At 44.0% G+C, this 17,999-nt stretch overlaps 1 protein-coding gene across 2 annotated transcripts in view; it reads right to left on the bottom strand.

Annotated features, from left to right (window-relative positions):
• The window catches only part of PLEKHM3 (pleckstrin homology domain containing M3), an 86,697-nt gene extending 78,945 nt beyond the window's left edge, over positions 1-7,752 (bottom strand). Inside the window, exon 1 of one of the 2 annotated variants that reach the window (XM_083473120.1) lies at positions 7,606-7,752. The gene's annotated coding sequence lies outside the window, so the exon portion shown is untranslated. The remainder of the gene's footprint in view (positions 1-7,605) is intronic. The other variant, XM_083473119.1, reaches the window with a different exon arrangement.
• Between the last annotated feature and the right edge of the window lie 10,247 nt (positions 7,753-17,999).

The following is a 17,999-nucleotide window of genomic DNA, read 5'->3' as shown; positions in this document are numbered from 1 at the left end:
AGATTCCCAGAAGTGTTGGTAACTCGGTTTTCAAATAAGGGATAAGGCGGACCAAGAAAAAGAAAGAAAGAAACCTATCATCTTTGTTATTATTACTGACAAAATGTCCGACATAATGACAGGCAGAGTGTGACCCTGTATACTGCTCTGGGGAAATGCAATACATCTTCGTGTGCTCTGGGCCAGAAATATACTCTATCCCCTTGAGAGAGCTCTGTCAGCGGAAGGCCACCCAGTGTCACCGCTGGTTTTGCCCTCACCACAATAGTGTGTCCTCCCACCCAGCACACAAACGCAGCCCTGTTCTCTTCCCCATAAGAGAGAGAGGCAGTGTTTAGAAACTCAAATAATATAAGCTAATCACCAAATGGCACCTTAAATCTAGATTATGGTCGCTACAATGGTATAACTAGGTGCCACCTCTGCCCCCGGTCGGGTTTGTTGTTGTTGTTTATTTCATTTCTATACCACTTTATGTTTTAATGAAAAAAAATCTCAAAGCAGTTTACAACACATTTAAACATCAAATGAAACAACCCAGGATAAAACCAAGTCAAGCTTCAAGGGAAATATAGTTTGCTTTCCCCATACAGTGGTACCTTGGGTTACAGATGCTTCAGGTTACATACGCTTCAGGTTACAGACTCCGCTAACCCAGAAATAGTACCTCTGGTTAAGAACTTTGCTTCAGGATGAGAACAGAAATCATGCTCCGGCGGGAGGCCCCATTAGCTAAAGTGGTGCTTCAGGTTAAGAACAGTTTCAGGTTAAGAACGGACCTCCGGAACGAATTAAGGTCTTAAGCCAAGGTACCACTGTATTTATTTTCCTACTTAATTTACAGAGCTGCCCCATGGCAGAAGGACTCTAGGAAGCCAGTGGGGTGTAGTGGTTAGAGTGTTGGACTAGAACTTTGGAAATCAGGGTTCAAATCCCCACTCTGTCATGAAGCTCACTTGGAGTCAGTCACAGCCTCCTAACCTACCTCACAGGGTCATTGCAGGGAATGACTAAAGAGGGGGGTGAACCATGTACTTCTTGGAGAAAAATGTGGAAGACTTGACACAATAAATAACCTCTTCTGCTTACCTGCTTAAGAAAGCTGGAGGGGAAAACCAGGTGGAGATGTCAGTCGCCAACCTTGCATCCAGGTATCTCCACCTGGTCACAATTTGATCCATGCCCGTCGCAAAACGCGCCTGGCACCTGGCTGATTTCGAACACTGGAAAGTGGCAACTCTTTGCTGATGGCAGTGAAAATAAAGACATGCACTTGTGGATAACGCTGGAGTGTGTTTGTGAAGTACCGTATTTTTCGCTCTATAACACGCACCTGACCATAACACGCACGTAGTTTTTAGAGGAGGAAAACAAGAAAAAAAATATTCTAAACAAAATAGTGGATATATGATTTTTGTGGTTCATGCTGTGGCCACAGACATGTGATCTGACAGTGAGTTTGGAGTAGCCCAATGCAAAAATCCTGAGGATCCATGTGGATCCATGCTTTGTAACCACGGAGGAGGGAAGGAAGGGGAACCATGGATCCTCTGCTCACGACTGCAGCAGATCCCCACCACCACCCGCAGGCATTCCCTCCATAACATGCACAGACATTTCCCCTTACTTTCTAGGAGGAAAAAAGTGAGTGTTATGGTGCAAAAAATACGGTAACTACCCCCACACCTGAGTGATATCACTGTCTTGGCAAGTGGTAGTTTTCTCCCTCTCTGAACCAAGGAGGAGGCTGCAACCTATTTTGTCCCTTGGCACCAAGCCTGCTACCTCCATGGCTCTATCCTGGGTTCTGCCTCTCAGTCAAGTAGTAGAGTTCACTATTAAGGACACAAGAGAAGCTTGGAAACTGGCATGGGCAGATTAAACCAAGTGTGGGGAACCTCAGGTCTGCCATATGCTGCTGAACTACAACTCCCATCATCCCTGGCCATTGGTCATGCTTGCTGGGGCTGATGGGGGTTACAGTGCAGCAATATCTGGCAGCCCTAAGGTTCCCCACACCTGGTTTAGGTAACTGATCACAGGAGCCCCTGGACTCTTGTTGCCAACTTCGGTTTCAGCAGTTCAGAAAGAGGGCTACCAGATTCAGACCCAGAGACTGTCTGAAGCTTGAAGAGCTGCAGGGCATAAAGAGAGTACAGTGGTACCTCGGGTTACATACGCTTCAGGTTACAGACTCTGCCAACCCAGAAATAGTACCTCGGGTAAAGAACTTTGCTTCAGGATGAGAACAGAAATCACGTGGCAGCAGTAGGAGGCCCCATTAGCTAAAGTGGTGCTTCAGGTTAAGAACAGTTTCAGCTTAAGAACAAACCTCCGGAACGAATTAAGTACTTAACCCGAGGTACCACCGTATGCAGCAGCAGCAGTCTATCTGACCCTCAGTGCTTTAACTGTTTATCCATCCATTCTGCAGGGTTCAGTGAGAGTCCTAAAGAAGAGAAAGGCCTGCTTTTCAAAAGCAAATTCCTATTCCTCAGTGCCTGAAAGACATGCTGAAAAAATGTGTTGGCAGTTTCTGTTGTAGGACTGAGTGGAGGCTTCAGACGTTATGGGAGATTTCACTTTGTTCAGCCTAACAGTTTCCCTTCTAGTTTCCATTCCCTTGAACTAGCAAACCTGTCTAAATACATATTAGGGCAATGCCTTTATTGGGCCAATAAAAATGTCATAAAATACTGTGCAATTTTGCCTGGCCTAATAAAAGTAGTGCCCTAATATTTGGCATTTTTCTTATAGGTCGACTCAGCTACCTGTATATTTTCTACATAGAACTGAATTGCACACATCTAAAAGCCAAAATCTGAATTCAGCACGGCTTCATCTACAGCATATCTATATGCAGGGAAAACCAGAGTAATCTTAGCACTATGGAGACAACAAACCCATTCTGAATTAAACCAGTGAGAAATGATACAAGATTAAAGGAGCCTGAGAAAATCTATCAATGTTAGTGTTAGTGTTAGTCAGCTAAAGATTATGCATCACTCTCCATGGCGATAGATCTAGCAACAATAATTCATAATACAGCAGCAATTTAAGCAATTTCAGTCTCTCTCACATGCATGACTTTAAATGCAGAAAATGAAAAAAGAAACAGAACTGTTTGCCATATACAGGAGCACTTCTCTAAAGCTCTGTTAGAGCAGCTTCTGGTAAGCAGGGCTGACTATCCAGGCTGACTATCCCTCTGTATTACTGTCAGTCTGACTTCCAGTCTGAAACCACTCAGGAGCAGGTGACAAGGAAAAGAAGAAGTGGCTCAGTTCAGAGGTTGAATGCAAAGCAAAACACTGACTCACCAGGGAAATCATGTCATGCAGTGACCTTTCCCAAGCATTTTGCATGTCGTCAACCAGAGGAAGCATTTATACCCAAGGCTCAAGGTACCGAATCTTCCTATCAACACACCTACACTAAGAAGCAGTCAGAGAACCTTGGGTGTTAGGGATGCGGGTGGCGCTGTGGTCTAAACCACAGAGCCTAGGGCTTGCCAATCGGAAGGTCAGCGGTTCAAATCCCTGAGACGGGGTGAGCTCCCGTTTCTCGGTCCCTGCTCCTGCCAACCAAGCAGATCGAAAGCACGTCAAAGTGCAAGTAGATAAATAGGTACTGCTCCGGCGGGAAGGTAAACGGCATTTCCATGCGCTGCTCTGGTTCGCCAAAAGCGACTTAGTCATGCTGGCCATATGACCCGGAAGCTGTACGCTGGCTCCCTTGGCCAATAAAGCGAGATGAACACTGCAACCCCAGAGTCGGCCACGACTGGACCTAATGGTCAGTGGTCCCTTTACCTTTTTACCTCGGGTTAAGTACTTAATTCGTTCTGGAGGTCCATTCTTAACCTGAAACTGTTCTTAACCTGAAGCACCACTTTAGCTAATGGGGCCTCCTGCTGCCGCCGCCGCACTGCTGGAGAACGATTTCTGTTCTCATCCTGAAGCAAAGTTCTTAACCTGAGGTAGTATTTCTGGGTTAGCGGAGTCTGTAACCTGAAGCATCTGTAACCTGAAGCGTATGTAACCCGAGGTACCACTGTACTTAGTCACCAGTGTTTTCTCTAACAGGCTACAGTGGTGCCCCGCAAGACGAATGCCTCGCAAGACAGAAAACCCGCTAGACGAAAGGGTTTTCCGTTTTTGAGTTGCTTCGCAGGACGAATTTCCCTATGGGCTTGCTTCGCAAGACGAAAATGTCTTGCGAGTCTTGAGATTTTTTTTCGCTCCCCCCCCTTTTCTATTTTTTTTAATTTTTTTATTGGGTTTTCACATTTTATATTGACATCACAAACACACAAAGACAAAGACAAACATGTATAATTTCAAATCCTTGCTTTCTTAACCACATTCTCTGACTTCCCCGCACCACCCCTTCATACATCCTAATTCCAATAGTTAGCTCAGCAAGTTCTTACTCTCATCTTCACAATATTATTGTAATCATTTTTTTAAACTTAGTTCTGCTTAATTAACCAAATTTAATTTATACATCAATTATAATCATTACCTCCTTTTCTAAGGTCGACCTAAGTTCCCTTCCACAAATTTCCCAATTTTAAGTATTAGTTACTGAACACACTACCTAAACATAAAAATCATAAAATTATCCTCCTTTTGGAGCCGCTAATAGCCTTTTAGCCGCTAATCCGCTAAGCCTTTAATAGCCGCTAAGCCTTTAATAGCCGCTAAACTGCTAATAGCACTAATCCGCTAATAGGGTTGCTTCGCAAGACAAAAAAACCGCTAGACGAAGACACTCGCGGAACAGATTAATTTCGTCTTGCGAGGCACCACTGTACATGTTTCAGTTCTGGATAAACAGACCCTGTTTCTCTCTCAGACAGATTGAGTACTCAGTTAGTACAAAAATACATTGACCTTGGAATTCTCTTACTAACAGAACAAAGCCATGCATATGTGTGCATTTTCTTTTTGCCATGGAGGCAACTCTGAAGCATCATCTATGCTCAGCAAAAAAACAAAAGCAAGTCATACAGACATTGCTAGAGATGAGGTCATTAAGCAGGGAGGCTGATGATGAGATGGCTGTTTATAACCATACTCCATTTTTCTATACTTCCAGGAAGTATACTGAACCTATACTGAACCAGGAAGGAAAAGAAATGTGGAGTCTGTTATACTTACTGCTTCACGTGAGAGAATCTGTGGCAGCAAAAATGAATAAATCAGGTAATTTCAAAAGATGCTGCAGCACTGTCTTTTGGATGCTAGGGGCATGCCTGTGCGTAATTTAAGCAAAAGGAATTCTCTGTGTATTCAACAGAACTTAGATCCTAAGTAAAAGGAAATTATGCTATTGAGAATATTATAACCAAAACAGGAAAATATTTCAAATATTTGCCAGCATCAAAAACCAGGAGGATTATTCCAACCCCCATTTTCAGGGCAGTTTTAAAGACGAATGTGTAACATTTAAATGGTCTTATTTTTCTCTCTTTCTGCAGAATAGCCATGTGCAGCCCAGGAAAAGAGAAGATAAATAGCCTCCTCCTCTTCTCTCTACTGAATCCAATTTGCAACTGTTGAATCCTTCACTTTCATCTGGATTATTCCATGGCCTGCATCCTAGACTGGAAGGGGGATACTCTGAACAAAGTACTGACATACTATAGTGCAGCCTTGTAAATAAGTTTACAACAGTTACTAGCCCACAACATTTTTATAAGCATGCCTATCTGCCTTATATTCCTCTGCTCCAACCCAATCTTGGAAGGAGTTCTATCCCTGGCTACCTTAAAGAGCACTATTAAATGACAGGTGAATGTACTGTCTCCTATACAGTATCTCCTAACAACTCCATAGTAGAAAAGTTGGCTTTTTATTGGCAAGTTGATCAAACTGCCTCACTTCCTCTCTAGTCAATATCAGTCCACAAGGATGGAGTTTTGCTACAGTTTATATACTTGATATTCAGTCATTCTGAGAATGGTGTATTATATAGTTTATGGTTATTGTGAAAGAATCTGTGGCAGTGAAAACTACTGGGATTCAAGTAACTAACAATGCAATCCTATACATATCCTCTTAAGAACCAGCAAGTTCAATGGAAGTCACTTGCAGTTAAGACTGCAGCCTATACTGGATTAAAAACAGAACAAATGCTAATCCTAATCACATTTGCTCATGAGTAACAAGTCCTATTAACATCAATTAGATATATGTATGGGTGTGTGTTTATGTATGTGCATATGTGTGTGTGTACATCTCTGTGTGTGTCTGTACACACACGCACATATATACAAACACACATTCAAAATTAGCCAGGCGCCAGGCACATTTTGCACCTGCCTATTGGCCACTTGCTACCAAGTGAAGATGCCTGACATCATTTGGAGGGCATATCTGGGGATCATTGGATCTTGACTATTTTCACTAATACCACATCCTGTAGGAACAGGCCAATGCATATTTAGACTGTCCCTGGATAAAGTGACTTTTCTTCTTTCAGTTCTCATCGTTCTTCACCTAGGTCAAGGTTGCCATCTGAACTAGCCAAATGTTTAACAGATAATCACAGCCACTCCATTATTTGAAAAAATTAGACTTTCAAACCGTCTTGCCCCAAAATGGCAACTATAACCTCCTTTTTCACACTTTGCATTCTGGAGTAAAAATATGTGCATTCTCAAGGAAGCCTGGGTAGCATGGTACACTCAGAACACACATAGTAAACTATTTTCCATAATGCTTAAAAAATAATAAACAAAGAGAACATTAATATGCTTTTAACTTTGATTCAACAATCTGCATGCCTTCAGAGAGCACCACATATGTGGTGCACATGTAATGTGCTAGAGAGCTATTCTGGTAGAGTCTTGCCTGAAACAGGGAGACCCAGCCTCAAATCTGCACTGCACCACAAAGTTCACTGAGTGATTTCGAGGCACCTGCCATTATTCAGTTTAAAGGAATTCAATTTATTCCATAGGGTTGTTGCAATGATACAAAGGATGGGGACAGGGAGAGGGGGATAGGAGGCTCTTACACACCACCTTGGAAGAAGGGCAGGTTAAACACCACATAGAGAAGAGAACGAATATATATTAGATGCAGCAACAACGACAAAACACAGTTTACATAAAAGGCTTAAGCCGACTGCACAGCTTTGTGCTTGTCCTGCAGTTACTGCGTGGCTTCTTTGGTGAAAGCTATAACTGCATCCATGGGATGACCTAATATTGCATAATTTAAGGAGCTGGGGGGGGGAGGGGAGGACGAGGGGGGGACAGAGGATGAATACAGATCCAGGCACAAGAAATGTACAACAACAACAACAACAACAAACCCCCAAGCTGCTTGATTTTATAAGGATGCCCGCCTCCTAAAAGTGCCAGGCTGCAGAGCCTGCAGAGGGCACCTGGCACAATAAGGAAGGCGCCATAAACGCCCAGGCTGGACCTTCGGGGTGGTCAGCGGCAGAGCCGGCCTTTCCACTCCCATCTGCGGAGCCTCCAGGGACTCAGCCCGCAAAGGGGCTCAAGCCACAGGCAGCCTCGACCCGGACTTCGCAGCAGCCGCACACGCGCCGCCCGGGGGTCCCGCATTCATTCCCCCCGGTTTCCCTTGCCTTCTCTTCCCGTCCTCCTCGCTCCCTCCGCCACCGGCAACCGCCCTCAGCCTCAGCCGCCGCCGCCGCCTCGGCTCTCTCTGTTTACAAGCTGCCCTGGCCCCGGTGCTCGCCTCAAACGCTTCCCCCGCAGCAGCCAGGGAAACCGGAACCGGCAAGAAGGTTCCGGCAGGCAGCCTGTTCCGCACCCCCCAGCCCCGCCCAACATAAAGATAACGATGACGATTATTATTATTATTATTATTATTATTATTATTATTATTATTATTATTATTATTAGACCGCCCTATACCCGGGGGGGTCCTCAGGGCAGTTCACAAAATACAATCAAGATACAAAACCACAAAATACATAATAAAAATAAAAACAACAACCTAATAGTATAATAATAATAATAATAATAATAATAATAATAATAATAATAATAATAATAATAATAATAATAATAATAATGCTGCAGACCCTACATCATGGGCATAGCCAGGATTTTTGTTGGGGGGACAGAACCTCAGTTATTTAAGTATTTTTTATTGATTTACTTGATTTAGAAGGGGGCAACTGTCCCCCCCCCCATATGTCCCTATTTTCCAGGGACAGACCCAGATTTACAGAAGCCGTCCTGGTTTCTGATTTGATCCCAGAATGTCCCGCTTTTCCTTAGGACAGCCCTAATTTTTAACGGAGAAATGTTAGAGGGTATGGAGTTATGTGACCCCCAAGCAAATGCAAGTAACCATACAACCTTTATAAGACATCTGAATGGATGTTTTTGTAATGTTTGATGTTTTATTATGTTTTTATATATGTTGGAAGCTGCCCAGAGTGGCTAGGGCAACCCAGTCAGATGGGGGTTGGTGGGGTATAAACATTATTGTTGTTGTTATTATTATGGAATGTTGTTGTTGTTATTTAGTTGTTTAGTCGTTTAGTCGTGTCTGACTCTTCGTGACCCCGTGGACCAGAGCACGCCAGGCACTCCTATCTTCCACTGCCTCCTGCAGTTTGGTCAAACTCATGCTGGTAGCTTCGAAAACACTGTCCAAGCATCTTGTCCTCTGGCGTCCCCTTCTCCTTCTGCCCTCCATCTTTCCCAACATCAGGGTCTTTTCCAGGGAGTCTTCTCTTCTCATGAGGTGGCCAAAGTATTGGAGCCTCAGCTTCACGATCTGTCCTTCCAGTGAGCACTCAGGGCTGATTTCCTTCAGAATGGAGAGGTTTGATCTTCTTGCAGTCCATGGGACTCTCAAGAGTCTCCTCCAGCACCATAATTCAAAAGCATCAATTCTTCGGCAATCAGCCTTCTTTATGGTCCAGCTCTCACTTCCATACTTCACTACTGGGAAAACCATGGCTTTAACTATACGGACCTTTGTTTATTATGGAATAGGATGTCCCTATTTTCATCGGAGAAATGTTGGAGGGTATGGAACAGGAATAAACAACTTGTGATGGCTGGTAATAAGAATAACACTAATAACGGATAATTGTAAAAATTTAAAAACACAGGCAGGACTGAAACAGCTCTTACAATGTATGACAGATATAAGAGTTAAAAAAATACGCGATACAAGAAAATAAGGGATACTCACTGAAGAGATGGAGGGAGGTCGCAGGCTCAGCAGAGCTAAAAGTATTTAAGTGATTTATTGTAATGTATTGTAAAAGTACGGTATGTATAAGGAAAATAATAAAAATTTCTTTTAAAAAAACCAACACTAAGAACAACAATATCAGTGTGTGACGGCAGGTAACAGCCAGAGCCCCTAGCGTTATGATAATCTCAACATTGTGGGTACTTTTCAAAAGAAAAAGCCCGTTGGTTCTTTTATTCTGTTCCCCCCACATCATACACACAATTGGCTTTTCTGGGATTTTGAGATGTTCACCAGAGCTAGCGTAGTTATCTAGCCCAACCTCCTGCAATGCAGAAATCTAAATGAAAGCATCCAAGACAGATGGCCATCCAACCTCTACTTAAAAACCTCCAAGGAAGGAGAGTTCACAATCTCCCAAGGATGGAACAGCTCTTACTGTTTAGAAAGCTCTTTCTGATGTTTCGTCGGAATCTCCTTTCTTGCAACTTGAAGCCATTGGTTCGGGTTCTGCCCTCCAGAGCAGGAGAAAACAAGTATGCTCCATCATCCACGGGACAGCCCTTTAAATATTTGAATATATTTGAATATATACAAATTTAAATATATATGAATATATATTCATATTCATATATATTCATTTGAATATATATGAATATATGAATTTGAATACCGTATTTTGCGCCCCATAGGACGCTCCGGCCCATAGGACGCACCTAGTTTTTTTGGGGGGAAATTAAAGGAAAAAAAATTATTTCCCCCCCCCCAGGTGCGGGGCTGGAAGAACCAGGTCAGGGAACAGTGGGAAGGCACGCTCTGCCTCCCCGCTGTCCCCCGAGCTTGTGGGGCTGGCGATGGGGAGACGTGCGCTGATCCCAGGACTGCAGGCAGCTCTGCACGGCCACTGGGAGCGGGGCGGAGCTTCGCCCCCGGCTTCTGGTGGCCGCGCAGAGCTGCGCTGATCCCGGGACTGCAGGCAGCTCTGCGCAACCCTCGGAGCCGGTCTCCCGAGGGTTGTGCAGAGCTTCCTGAAGCCTGGAGAGCTAGAGGGGTCGGTGCGCACTGACCCCTCTCACTCTCCAGGCTTCAGCAAAAGCCTGCATTCGCCCCATAGGACGCACCCAGATTTCCCCTTCATTTTTGGAGGGGAAAAAGTGCGTCCTATAGGGCGAAAAATACGGTATATATGAATGGGAGGAGCTCCTGTCCTGTTTTTTGATGCCTGCTATCTGTAGTTTTATAAGTACTCATATTAAAAAAAAATTTTGTAAATGCGTTGTTCAATTAATAAAGGATGCTATTATGTATTTAATTGCCAGCACAACACTATGCCTGCCTGCTCAGAAGCAAGTGCCATCAAATTCAATGGGGTTTATTCACAGGTACAGGGTTATAGGATTGCAACCTTAAAAAGAATCTTTCGGAGCAGTCCTGCCAGCTTAGGGGATGGAGCCAGTGGGGCAGACAGACCAACAATTAATCAAAGTTTGTGACAACATTTAAAATTGAACTAAATTCTTTTGTTATGTCTTTTATATGATTTTTTTGTCCGTTGATTTTCTTTTTTTTTTTCTTGTGTATGTCTTTTTTCATTTCGGTGATGGTGTTTTTTTTATTGTTTTTGGGTTGTGTATGTGAATGGTGTTATATTGTTTAAAACCTTTAATAAATATTTTATAAAATAAATAAATAAATAAATTCTTTTGTTCAGTGTTCAGTGTTTTATAAGTAAAAATGGTATAGACCAGGGCTTTCTTTAGCTGGAACTTGATGGAACTCTCAGCACCTCTCCGGTGGGTGCCATTACCATTCTAACAGAATGAGGGAGAAGTTCAGGGAGAAGTTTTCTTTTTCTAGAAAAATTGCACTGGTATTGCCTTGAGGCTGCAGGATGTCTGCATTAGGTTCTACTGATCGGGGAAAGGGGTGGCTCGGCTAGAATTTGGGCATTGACCATCTTTGAATCAGAAATTCTGATTCAACCCAAATGATTTCCTTCCACCAGAGTGCTTTGCTGTATTCCTGAGCTAGGAATGCAGGTGAAAAATTATGCCTCGGAATGGGAAGCATGCTTCAGTTTTTGCATGAAAGATCTATGAATTATTATTAAAATTAAAGTACCGGCCCGTACCCTGAGGGTATACTTGGAGCCAGTAGGCGTTCTGCTCTTCCCTTCCTCGGATTACAATAATATTTATTTCCTGCATGCATCCGTTTTGCTTTACGCTTACATTTTTCACAAGCAATTTCTTCACAGCCGTCCATGGCGGGGGGTGGGGGGAATGTAACATCAGAGCTGGCCCTCGGAGGCAGAGGAAAAGCTGCCCACTGGAATTCAACACTGTAGCAATTACCTTTTCTTTCACATTCAATAAGCTATGTTTTACTTCTCCTTTTGATGAGAGATGTTCCCATCCGCGAGCCCTTCTGCCAGCCAGCTCCTTCTTTCCCAAGCCACTTAGCTCAGGTCTTTTTAAAGAGGGAGATTGTTTTTGAACAAGCTTTTCCTGGCACGGCTCCTTCGCCTCGCAGAAGCGATCAGGCAGTGGGCATAGTTCATTCCCACTGCAAGGCCGCCGCTACCACCACAAACAAACATCCACGTCCCTAGAAAGGGGGCCGCTTTTCTTCTGCTAATGGGATTGGCACCGTTTAGAGCAGTCTGCTAGGACATTGTCTGCAGCCACAGCAAGAGAAACATTATTCAAAGGCCATTCAGGCCCCAGAAGAAGCGGCAGAGCCGAGTAATTATCGGAGGCTCTCCATTAAGGAGGGCATCCCTGCTCTTTGTCTGCACGGCTTTAATAAAGCTCACTAATAGGGTTGGTGGGGGAGGGGCCCCCTAATGGCTCCAAACAAAACCCTTTTTCTTTTCTCCCCCACCCCACCCCACCGCCCCCTTGTTCCAAGAAGTGGCTTTATGGAAACTGACAGCAAAGCCATAAGTTACCATACTGAATAATGACCTTCAGGAAAACTTTGTGTGAACCCAAATGCTTTCAAGACGCACGTCTTCAGTGCCATCAGAATATCTCCTGCACCCCTTCACGTTTAGGCGTTTCTCTCCTCGCCTCCTCTCTCCTGCGTGTGGTGAGTGAGGATCCTGTTGCAACAGTTTAATAAAGATCAGGCTTACAAGCTGCTTTGCTTCTCAATATTCTCTGGTTGGCCTCTGTTATTTTCTGCTACAGATAGGGAACCCACTTAAGGACTCTATATGGGCTCTTGGATACCCCACAAGGGAAAAGGATCAGGTTTTTTCCTACATCACTTGCATGAGGGAATCTCAACATGCAGCAGTGTTAACGGGAGAAAGCAGCTTAATGTGAACTGCCCAAGTCAAACAATGATCGATGGAGCTGTCATCAGATTTGCTGCTCTGGTCCCTTGGGTGAGGGCAGACAGACAGCTGCAAGGAAAATGGTCCCTGCTTTCAGTGGTGCAGTTAGGAGAATAATTTTAGGTGCTGGACTTAATGGTCTTTTGTGGGAGGTACCTCTTTAGAAGTTCAGGTGCATTAACTTCACTTGCTTCCCTATGTGGTCACTAAACCTGAAGGAAGGTGAGGACAGGTGACCCCACCTAGGCCCGAAGTCACCCCCCCCCAAAGCAGGCTCAAAGCTTCTCAAAGCTTTTCAAGATCATTTTCTCAGCAGCTAAGCATCAGAAACATTCCGCTCTGCTGTAACAAAGGTAGAAAACAGTCCATTGTTTCTCAGGCCTTTCTCATGCCTTCAGGCCTTGCTAAAGAAGCACATTGCAACTTGCTTTCTGTCCGGGAACCATGCCAGAACAAGAGATTGAAATATATCTGAACACTCTGAAACCCCTTTCCTGGGAAGGGCGCCAATAGTTCCAAGACAGCTTTCTGTTCATGCTCAGAGGACTCCTGAGGGAGGAGAAAGGAGGAGGAATCTGGTCCGGGGTATATATGCTTGTGCACATGACTGTGGACTTCGTGCATGCTTTTTGTGACTTATCACACTTGCTCCTTCTACCCACTTCCCTTTCCCAGGCGCAATATTTTCCCCACCCGAGGGCAAAGCCTCATAAGGCTACAAACCAACCCTGCGGTGTTGGGGTGCCCTCCTGCTCATTCTGCTAAATTGGGCCTTGGGTGCCTGCCCTACATGGCTGGGTTTCTCAAATGAGCTGTATGTCACAGCATTGCCCATCTGGATGGCAGCTGCATCCATCTCATAGGTCCAGAGAGGCCCAGGACACTTCTAGTTTAATAAAAGCAAAACAAACAAACAAAAAGGGGGGAGGACAGCACACAAAACAGAACAAGGCACCAGTGGTGTAGCATGGGTGTGTGTGAGGGGGCATGGCCCTGGGTGCAAAATTCCCCATCTACTTGGGGAAGATGGATGAAAACAGTTGGCCAATTCTGAACAGTTGCACAAGTGGACTTAATTCCCTGTGCACATACCCTACTTAGCCGAGGCCAGCCCAAGACATTTTGACACCTGAGGCAGACCCCAAAAGGGTGCCCTCCCCAGAAAATAAGGGGTGAGGAAAGATCTCCATCAGGAACAAGAAGAAAGATCAACATCAGAATCTGCTGCCTCGGGGAGTGTGACACCTGAGACAGTCACCTCACCTTTTCTCATGGTTGGGCCAGCCCTGTACTTAGCCATACATTAAATTCCACTCTTTGTAAATAAATATCAAAACCACCACACAATGATATCAAAGCAAATACCCCAAACACCAAGCGTTTATAATACTCTCCCCTCCCAAGGAAACTGATACTCTCCAATAATGTCCTAGGTACTTCTGATCGTTTTCGAAAGCTTAATATTGGCTTAATATTTTGAGTGTCACAAGAATGTTTGTTCCTTAAATAATAAGTATTTTTGTGTGTGCCTCAAAACACACTTATCACTGGAATTTAGGACCTACCAGCAAGAAGGAAAAAAAGAACTTATCCAAAAGACACAAATCAAAAGAATGCCTTCCGCAGACTTTGCTGAATTCTGCCTAGGAATCTATAAGGATTGTGGCAGAAGTTCATTAAACGTTACACAAAACAGGGTGGATTACCCTCCCCCGTTGCTTTTATTCACTGAAACCCAGCAAAAGGAAACAGTGCCAAGGAATGCCATTTAGCAAATCAGCAATGTGTTTGTTTGCAAGCTATTGTGAATGGATGAATGAATGAAATATTGGATAGGAAAAGGCCATTAAGCTTTGCAAGAGTTATTTAGTTTAGTAAACATGTGCTTGCCATCTTTGTCTCTGTACTTTCTCAGCTTTTGTCTAGATACATGACATGCAGCAGCCTTGACAAATTATTGATGTTCTTTAGTTCATTGACATTGTTTGGCTACAGTAGTAGATAGGTAGCCGTGTTGGTCTGCCATAGTCAAAATAAAAAATTCCTTCCAGTAGCACCTTAAAGACCAACTAAGTTAGTTCTTGGTATGAGCTTTCGTGTGCATGCACACTTCTTCAGATACACGGTGTATCTGTGTATCTGAAGAAGTGTGCATGCACACGAAAGCTCATACCAAGAACTAACTTAGTTGGTCTTTAAGGTGCTACTGGAAGGAATTTTTTATTGTTTGGCTACTTACACGCAGCTATTTTTCCTTTGAATGCAGCATGCCTCAGCATGCAGCCGTAAGAGTTATTCAGCCAAAGCACCATCTCTAAGCTGAAGGAGAAAAGCTGGTGTTATGGTTAAGATTTAAGGTCTGGTTCTTCTAGAGGACAACTTCACCGCTGGTGTGTGGACATGGCTGCCAACTTTGGATTTCAATGCCATTGTGAATTGAATTGGCACAATGGATTTTTATCACATTATCTGTGCCAATTGGTTTACCAATGCCAGAATATTTGTGTTATTAACATGATTGACTTTTGTGAATGTAATTATCTCCATCTGTACTTTTTGGGGGGCATTTGATTTATTTCTGACTTCATTTATTACAGTCCTCCCTCCCCCCCCCCACTGCAACTCAAGATAACTCAAGCATCTGATGACGCAGAATGTAGCCCACATAAGCTGATGCCACAATAAATGCTTTGCTCTTTAAGATGCCATATTATACTTATTTCCTGCTTTCTGAACAGGTAGCATTTGAGGCAGAATCTGGTGGCTCAAAGACCTAGTAGAACTAGGAAATAGTTAAGCCAAGCAAGCAAAGTAAGTTATTTCCTTCTCCATGTGGCTTTCAGGTTCTTTGGCTTTTCAGACCCTGACACTAGTAAGTCGCCAGGCAGTGGCTGCAGTTTTATTGGTCTGCAGGCCAGAAGAACTGTGGGAGAGTCATAGTGACAGGTTACCAAACTCCACACAACATAATGGTCACTTCAGTTCATACGGAGTCTGGTTTTAGAGTACATCTTGTTTCCTTCTGCCTTGCCATATCTATACTTTCCAAGTTTCCACATTTTAAATTATAGTGATTTGTCATTTTCTGGCACACTCCTTCACTTCCAAGTTGAAATGTCCAATAGTAAAATGTCCAGTGGTAATAATTTAAGCACTGCCCATGGTTACACTGATGTGGCTAGTCCTACTGGCAATTGTCAGGGTCAGATTCTACAGTATACAGGTCCCTGCCTTTCAATATCCCCATTGAGAGACATTACTACTATTTTTACTTTCCTTTGGATTGGTACTGTGCCCCAGACAAAGATTCATCTGTGACAACCCAAAGCACTCTGGCTGGGCTTGTTCTAGAGATCTAAACCACTGAGCCTCTTGGGCTTGCCGATCAGAAGGTCGGTGGTTTGAATTCATGCGACAGGGTGAGCTCCCATTGCTCTGTCCCAGCTCCTGCCAACCTAGCAGTTCGAAAACATGCCAGTGCAAGTAGATAAATAGGTACTGCTGCGGCGGGAAGGTAAATGGCATTTCCATGTGCTCTGGTTTCCATCAAGGTGTTCCATTGCTCCAGATGTGGCTTAGTTATGCCGCCCACATGACCTGTAAAGCTGTCTGTGGACAAACGCTGGCTCCCTTGGCCTGAAAGCAAGATGAGTGTCATAACCCCATAGTCACCTTTGACTGGACTTAACAGTATAGGGGTCCTTTTTATTCCCAAGGACCCAGGACCATTCTGTCAGTTCATGTACCTTGGACCCATCCCCTACCAGCCATGCCTCTGCTCCCTGGCATTTCAGGTCCCCTGATCACCCAAGTATGCCCAAGTTAGGAAGAAGATGGGAAGCTGCCTTATCAATCTGACGGTGCGACCATTGGCCCTTTGCCTGTCTTGTCTATGCTGCCAGTAGCTCTGAAGATTTCAGATTTCCCAGCCCTACCTGGAGAAGTTGGGCACCTGAGTCCAGGGCCAGGGTCTGACCATTTCGGTTGCCACACTCGCACCTTCAAGATGCAGCATGCAACTGATTCTCTCCCATGCTGGGAGAGGTGGGTGGGGTTGGCAAAAACTGTAGTCCCCTGCCTAGAACCATCAGCAGACAAAGCTCATACTCTCTCACTACACCACTACAGTTGAACTTGCAAAAATGTAGAGAAATGTTAATGGGGCACAAGGGGTGAATATATACTTACAGTGGTACCTCTGGTTACGAACTTAATTCGTTCCGGAGGTCTGTTCTTAACCTGAAACCGTTCTTAACCTGAGGCACCACTTTAGCTAATGGGGCTTCCTGCTGCCACTGCACGTTTTCTGTTCTCATCCTGGGGCAAAGTTCTTAACCCGAGGTACTACTTCTGGGTTAGCGGAGTCTGTAACCTGAAGTGTTTGTAACCCGAGGTGTTTGTAACCCGAGGTACCACTGTATTCAATGTCTCCTGTGGGGGGTGGGGGAGGCATTAGATAGATAGATAGATAGATAGATAGATAGATAGATAGATAGATATAGATGATATAGATAGATAGATAGATAGATAGATAGATAGATAGATAGAGTCCTCCCACATTCAGTTTTCCTCATGGATTTGCAGATAAAAATTACTTCCATAGAGCTTTCCCTCAGAAACCCATGCATGTCAGTTTTCTTTCAGCAATGTAGCATAATAAGGAAAGGCAATTCATGCTGTTTCCTGCTGCCGAACATCATGATTAGAGAGATGACTGCCACCCCAGCACTATGCTGGACAATCTGGGACGAAAGCAGACGAAAAGCAGAGCGCTGCCATGTCCAAATGCACTCCACACCTGGCTGCTAGAAACCTTTTGTGCTTCTTTGTTGTGCCGTATCTTCGGGCTGGAGGCTTTCAAGGGACCTTTATTCCTCTGATTACAAAATTAGTGTTGGGTTTAATGAGATTTCTCCTTTTATTTGTGTCTTCTCCTGGCTTTCTTCCTTCCGTTTGATGGTACAACCATTTGCTCTTATCTATCTCCATGGTGATGAGTCTTGTCCCAAGCCTGCGTCTGTCTCCCTCCCTCCCTTTCTCTCCACACCCCCCATCCCACCCCCACCCCCAACTACTTGTGATGCTGTGGGGATTTAGGTTGCCTGCTTAAAACCCTCTAAAGTAATACATGGAAACAAATTGGTTCTGTAAATAGATCTCATCTTCAAAGTAAGATGGTTTTCTAGAAAATCTGGCCTCTCTCTCCCTTTGCTTGGAAAGCAACTCTGTTTTACAGTCATTACAATGAACATCTCCATGAATACAGAGGACATACAGGAACTCTGCACAGAAGTCCTATTAAGGACCTTCTACAGGAGTTAAAGCCTGTAAACCGAGGCTACTTTTTATGCTCTTGTTTTAACTATTATTTATTTACATTTGATTATAAGCATTTATAATCCGAAGGCCTCAGGGCAGGAAATAGAAACATGTAAAACAAAAATTAATCTAAATTCAAACAA

Source organism: Podarcis liolepis (genome assembly GCF_965112155.1).
Source record: "Podarcis liolepis genome assembly, chromosome: 1".
In the NCBI taxonomy this organism is placed as follows: Eukaryota; Metazoa; Chordata; class Lepidosauria; order Squamata; family Lacertidae; genus Podarcis; species Podarcis liolepis.
This window is presented reverse-complemented; position numbering and strand designations above follow the sequence as displayed.